Below are 7,617 nucleotides of genomic sequence, written 5' to 3' on the forward strand. Positions count from 1 at the left end.
AGTTAGAGAGTTTGTCGGTGGTTTTGCTAAGTTCTTTGTTTGGAACGGAGACATGTCAAATAGAGCACGTATTCTGGTCAAAGTTAGAGTTCCTGATCTGTTGGATATTCCTGTTAGTCATGTTATTTGTGAGAGTTTAGATGACTTTGGTCATGGGCAGTCCTGGACTAGTGTTGTTTACATTCTGCAATCTGATCTTCTTGGAGCTATGGGAGGGTATGGAGATCCGATCCCTCCTGATAGTGTGATGCACCCTATGCCACTTGCTCCATTTGGAGGAATTTGGCATGACGCTGATTTCCATGCTCAGGCAAACCATCAGGCTACACCAGCTGCCCATCATGCTCCTGCTGATAACAATGAGGACATCCCTATGGTTCACACTCCCCCACAAAGCCCTGAAGTTGCTCAGCAGAACCAACCTCTCCAGCCTGCAGTCGAAGGCGTTGATGCTTTCATTGCAATGCATGACATGATGTCAAAAATTATGGCTGTTGCTCCTGTCATTATTGATCAGCTCTTAGGCTCTGATGTGGTTAGTACCAGATGTCAGATACTTTGTGTGGAGGATGATCATGGACCTGTCAAGAAGTGCCTGATGACTGTCACTACTGTTCTCCCTTGGGATCCTGTTAAATCATCAGTGATGTTAACTGAACTTCCTGAAATGTCTGAACTTTCCGAATCTTCTAGCATGCAAAACTCTAAGCAAGTTCCATCTCCAGCTATGCTCGACTTCATGGCAGCAACCAAAGTTCTCCTGTTGATGGGCCACCACTTGAGCTGGCAGATCCAATGCTTATTGCTGTTACCTCTCCAGCTGTCAATAAAAGGAAGAAGAACAACGCCCCGTTGGATGTTAACGATCTTCGACACAGCCGTTGTCTTGCTGTACTGAGTGTGGGGTTTAAGAATGAAGCTTCTACAATCAAGGCTAAGAACATAGGCAAGTGCCAGAAGAACCTGAATGCAGAATTTGAATATGAGATTGTGGATCCCTCTGCCCATCCTTCGCCTGAACTACCACTCGACACCATCCAAGCTAGCGCCACCAAGTAGTGTCAGATACCTCCTGAGGAGGTCCCTGGAGAGAAACTGAAGGCCTCGATGGATTATGAATAATTATAGATTTTATCTCAGTTGGTCTTGCTGTATAAAGACCCTACCTGGCCTTATGCCATACATTTATTTTCCTTGGTCCTGGAATGCTACTTTTGCTTTATTTATGAACCTGGTTTGTAAGGAGTTAAACTCCAATATTTGCTTATGTTGGTGGAACATCAAGTCCTTTTTATGTTACATGATTAGTTATCTGAATGGTCAGTTCTGTTATGGTCAAATTTTCTATCAGTTTATTGGATGGATCATCATGTTTTTCTTATATCACAATTTGAGTTGGCCGAATGGTCAATTATGTTATGAACAGTCAAACATTGGTAGGATCTCTTATCGAAACTACTGGATACAATTTTCCTCGCCTAAAATTGCATGTTGTCATATTTATGTGGGTATGATTAATTCATTACCCTATGGATTATATTTCCCAATACATTTCAATGAATAGGAATTGGAATATCTTAAATTGGAATGTTAGAGGAATAAACTCTCAAACTAGATGGGATGATTTGAGAGCAAAGATTGAGGAAAGTAATTGTGGTGTCATTTGCATTCAAGAAACAAAGAGAGATTCATTTGACCAGGCTTACCTCAGAAATTTTTCACCTAGAAGATTCAACCAGTTTGCATATAATCCTTCAGTAGGCTTGTTAGGTGAACTTATTACTATATGGAATGGCAGCTTATTCAGTGGTTCTATAGTCAGTCAATCTTCCTACCAAATCACTTTCAGGTTGTCATGTAATATATTTGGACACATTTTTATATCAGCAACATATATGGGCCCTATCAAAATGAAGATAAAGTGGATTTCTTTGGTTGGTTGAATAATATTGATGCTTCACAGATGGACCACTAGATGTTGGTTGGTGATTTTAATTTAATAAGGAGCCCTCAGGATACAAATAGACCTGGAGGGGATACAAATATTATGCTTATGTTTAACAGGCTTCTCCAGCAACTTGTGGAGATCCCCCTAAAAGGAAGAAATTTCACATGGAGTAATATGCAAGACTCCCCATTATTGGAAAAACTGGATTGGATATTCACTTCTGCAAACTGGACCGTGACATTCCCAAACACTCTAGCCCATCCACTTACCAGAGTAACTTCTTACCATGTCCCAATTCACATTCAGATTGGCAGTGACATTCCTAAATCCTCCATCTTCAGGTTTAAAAACTACTGGTTTGAATTTGATGGTTTTTATGAAACATTTATCCAATGCTGGAACAAGAACCATCAGCTGGCACACTCTGCTCAAGATATTGCTGCTAGATTCAAATGCCTTAGAATGGGACTCAAGAAATGGAGTAAAAACTTGTCCAAGCTCAACACTAACATTTCTGCTTGTAATTATGTTGTGTCTATGCTGGATGGCATTGAAGATCAAAGAGTACTTAGCACTATGGAAGCTAATTTCAGAAATATTCTGAAGAGGCACATCACCAAATTATTGGAAGTAAAAAGAATTTATTGGAAATACAGATTTAAAATGAGGTGTGTGAAGCTGGATGATGAAAATACTGACTTCTTTCATGCCATGGCTACCCAAAATTTCAGGAAAAACTTCATTACTTCTATCAATGATGAAGATGGAAATACTATCACAAACCATGATCATAAGGCAGCAATCATTTGGAAATCTTTCAAAGACAGATTGGGCAAATCAATTGACCCACCTATGTTATTTAACCTTGAGGAACTTATTCAGCCCAAAGACCTATCTGAACTTGAGGCCCCTTACACTATGGATGAGATTGATCAGGTGATTAATGATATTCCATCTGAAAGAGCCCATGGACCAGATGGCTTTAATGGTTCTTTTCTGAAAAAATGCCGGAATGTTATCAAACAGGACATTTATACTATGATTTGGTATTTAATTGAAGGGAACAGTGACATTCAGAGTATCAACACTGCTTTTATTACTCTTATTCCAAAGATTTCAAACCCTCTCAATATGAAAGATTTTAGACATATTTCCCTGGTCGGTCTTCCCCTAAAAATTATCACTAAGCTTATGGCTAATAGAGCTCAAAAAATTATTACTTCAGTTATCCATCAGAATCAATATGGATTTATTAAAGGCAGAAACATACAGGATTGTTTGGGATATGCTTTTGAATATCTCCACTTATGCCATCATTCAAAAAAGCCCATCATCATACTCAAATTAGATTTTGAAAAGGCATTTGATAAGGTGGAATAAAAAACCATTATTGCTATGCTAAGAGGCAAAGGTTTTGGACCTAGATGGATCAAATGGGTTAATAACATTCTCCAACTTGCATCTACTTCTGTCTTACTCAATGGAGTGGCTGGGAAGAAATCATCTGCCAAAGAGGAGTCAGACAAGGGGGTCCTCATTCCCCATTATTATATGTTATTACTACAGATGTTCTTCAATCAGTTATTAATACTGCCTGGTCAAATGGAGAACTATCTCTACCTATCAATCAAACTTATGGACAAGATTATCCAATCATACAATATGCTGATGACACATTGTTGATTATGCCTGCTAATGAAGACCAGCTCATCCACCTTAAATACCTTCTGAACATTTTTAGTCTATCCACGGGTCTTTTTGTTAACTTTAGCAAATCCTCCATGATTCCCATAAATATTGATCAACAAGATGTCACCAGACTTGCCAGATCATCTGGATGCAAGATTGAAAGCCTCCCATTTACCCTAGGACTACCCATGGGCACCACCAAACCCTCAATACAGGATCTCATTCATGTCATATCTAGAATTGACAAGAGATTATCTTGGGTTGCTAGATTCATGAACCACTCTTGTAGACTTACTTATATAAACTCTGTTGTTGCCTCAATGCCAATTTTTGCCATGTGCTCCCTCAAAGTTCATATCACCATTCTAGATCATGTTGACAAATCAAGCAGAAATTTCCTATGGTATGGAAATGATATAAATAAAGGAAGCAAATGTTTGGCTAACTAGCAGATGGTATGCAAGCCAAAGAATCAAGGGGGTCTTGGAGTTCTAAACTTGAGAGAGCAAAACATAGCCCTTCTTATCAAGCACCTTTTCAAGTTTTACAACAAGATGGATGTTCCTTGGGTTAAATTAATTTGGGAGGCCCATTATCAAAATAACGGAGCCCCTCATTCAAAAAAAAGCAAATGTTCTTTTTGGTGGAAAGATTGCATGAAAATGTATGATTATTTCAGAGATATGGCAACTTGTGATATTAAATCTGGTGAAACCAGTATGCTTTGGGAGGACAAATGGAAAGGTGACATTATGAAGCTAAAGTTTCCTCAACTACACTCTTTCACTTATAAGGAAAATATATCTGTCAAGGCCGCCAAAGATTTGGAAAATTTATATAGTTTATTTCAGCTACCTCTATCTACTCAAGTCCACAAGCAATTACATTTGCTTTCTGATGAATTAAATAACATCAGACACAACAATGATCATGATATTTGGACTTTCAACTAGGGCAGTAATATCAACATGACCAAGAAGATTTATGATTTTCTTATGAAGGGTGAAGATGCTGCTGACACTTTCAAGTGGATATGGAAATCATGTTGCCTACCAAAGCATAAATTTTTCTGGTGGCTAATGCTAAATGACAGAATAAACACATGTGATCTCTTGACTCGAAAGAGCATGCATCTTGATTCCACTACGTGTGTCTTATGTAATGCTAAAGATATGGAAGACATAACTCACCTTTTTTCACTTGCTCTTTCAGTCAAGGTTTTTGGTGGACTATTGGTTTTGAATGGAATTCTGACCTGGACATCCACAACATGGTCATGGATGCTAATCACAGATACAAAATTAGACATTTCATGGAAATTGTGATATTGGGATGCTGGAGCATTTGGAATCAAAGAAATGGGATGATATTTGATGGGATACCTTGCTCAATAAATGAATGCAAGTATGATTTTATCAGATCTTTCAGGATTACCATGATGAGAGCTAAACCATCTCTGAAGGATGGCATGTCATCCTGGATTGATAACATTTAGACCTATAGATTTATTTCTTTCTCTTCTTTCTTTCTCTTTTTTCCTTTATATTTTGTACTTCTTTTCTCTGGTTGCTTCCCGAACAACCATTGTAATGTTTACCTATTATGCCACTCTATTATATTAATGAAAAAGACACACAGTAGGGTTTTTGCCCTACTGTTCTATGGTTAAAAAAGGGCAAATTTTTGTGAAGTGGGGGAGATGAAAACGAGAGGCAAATGGAAAATAATGTAAATTGCAAGGAGATGAGATTTTTGATTACGAACCTGATAGATGTTAATGATGTCTCCCGGCAATGGCGCCAGAAATTCCTTTTGATGCGGCTTGAACTATGTCGGTATTTCCCCAAAGAGGAAGGGATGATGCAGCACAACTACGGTAGGTATTTCCCTCAATGATGAGATCAAGGTTATAGAACCAGTAGGAGAACCACACATCACTATGTAAACGGTACCTACACACAAAGAACAAATACTTGTAACCCGACGTAAAAGAGGGGTTGTCAATGCCTCCCGGGTAAAAAGATAGATAAAACTGTAGTAGATTGGATAAATAGATCTCGCGGGGACGCGAAATAAAATAAATAAGAAAAAATTGCAGCAAGGTATTTTTGGGTTTTTGGATTAATAGATCTGAAAATAAAATCGAATAAAAATAGATCTCGAAGGCAAATATGATAAAGAAGAGACCCGGGGGCCGTAGATTTCACTAGTGGCTTCTCTCGAGAAAAATAGCATACGGCGTGTAAACAAATTACTGTTGGGCAATTGATAGAACTTCAAATAATTATGACGATATCCAGGCAATGATCATTATATAGGCATCACATCCAAGATTAGTAGACCGACTCCTGCCTGCATCTACTACTATTACTCCGCACATCGACCGCTATCCAGCATGCATCTAATGTATTAAGTTCATGGAGAAACGGAGCAATGCAATAAGAATGATGACATGATGTAGACAAGATCTATTCATGTTGGAATAGACCCCATCTTGTTATCCTTAATAGTAATGATACATACGTGTCATGTCCTCTTCTGTCACTAGGATTCAACACCAAAGATCGAACCCATTACAAAGCACCTCTTCCCATGGCAAGAAAAATTGATCTAGTCGGCCTGACTAAACCAAAGATTCGAAGAAGAAATACGAGGCTGTAAGCAATCATGCATATAAGAGATCAAAACTCAACTAACTTTCATGGATAAAATAGATTTGCTCATAAACTCAAAGTTTATTGGATTCCAACAAACACACCGCAAAAAGAGTTACATCAAATAGATCTCCAAGAGACCATTATATTGAGAATTAAAAGAGAGAGACGAAGCCATATAGCTACTAACTACGGTCCCGTAGGTCTACAATGAACTACTCACGCATCATCGGAGAGGCACCAATGAGGATGATGAACCCCTCCGTGATGGTGTCTAGATTGGATCTGTGGTTTCTGGAACTTGCGGCAGCTGGAATTGTGTTTTTTCGACTATCCTACGGTTTTTGGATTTTCGGGGTATTTATGGAGCAAAGAGGCGGTGCGGGAGGCGGCCGAGGTGGGCACAACCTACCAGGGCGCGCCTAGGAGCGCCCAGGTGGGTTGTGCCCCCGTCGGAGCCCCCCTCTGGTACTTCCTTGGCCCAACTTGTGTCTTCTGGTCCAGAAAAAATCTCCAAAAAGTTTCACTGCATTTGGACTCCATTTGGTATTGATTTTCTGCGAAGTAAAAAACAAGCAAAAAACAACAACTGGAACTGGGCACTATGTTAATAGGTTAGTCCCAAAAAATGATATAAAGTTGCTATAAAATGATTGTAAAACATCCAAGAATGATAATATAACAGCATGGAACAATCAGAAATTATAGATACGTTGGAGATGTATTATTGTGCATGGTGGTAAATCATCCCTATATATAACCCAGTCAGGAACGTGATTAACATGGGACACACCCGTACACGTGGCTATCCTTCACTGCAGAAAATACCATCATGTCCGTTCGCAACACGAAATCCCAGGCATGATCATCGCAGCCCAGGGCAGATGAAACGACCTACCAAAGAGGGGCCCACTAAGTGTTGGAAATATCCCTAGAGAAAATAATATTCATATTATTATATTTCCATATTCATAATTATAGATTTTATATTTCATGCTACTACTGCTATGATCCCGGAATATGCGATTCAGTGGAAAACTCATATGCATGTGTGGAATGATAAATGTTTAAATAAAAGGTTCCTAGTCTTTCCTCTCGCACTAGCACAAGTGTTTTTGTTGATCACGTTTTCTGAATCTTAAGATATCGTTAAGTATAATGATAGTCCTAAAACAACATTGAGATTATGATGTTAGAAGAACGATCATATTGAATTGACCCAATCTTGTTTGTTATGAATTGAGTTAATATCGTCTGCATTCAATTGTAATAACACGGAATGTTAACATGTGATATTGCTCCTTAGAACATGAGAGTATCGTGGTC

The sequence above is a fragment of the Triticum urartu genome, chromosome 2A (assembly GCF_056163025.1).
Source record: "Triticum urartu cultivar PI428250 chromosome 2A, HENAU_Tu73, whole genome shotgun sequence".
NCBI lineage: Eukaryota > Viridiplantae > Streptophyta > Magnoliopsida > Poales > Poaceae > Triticum > Triticum urartu.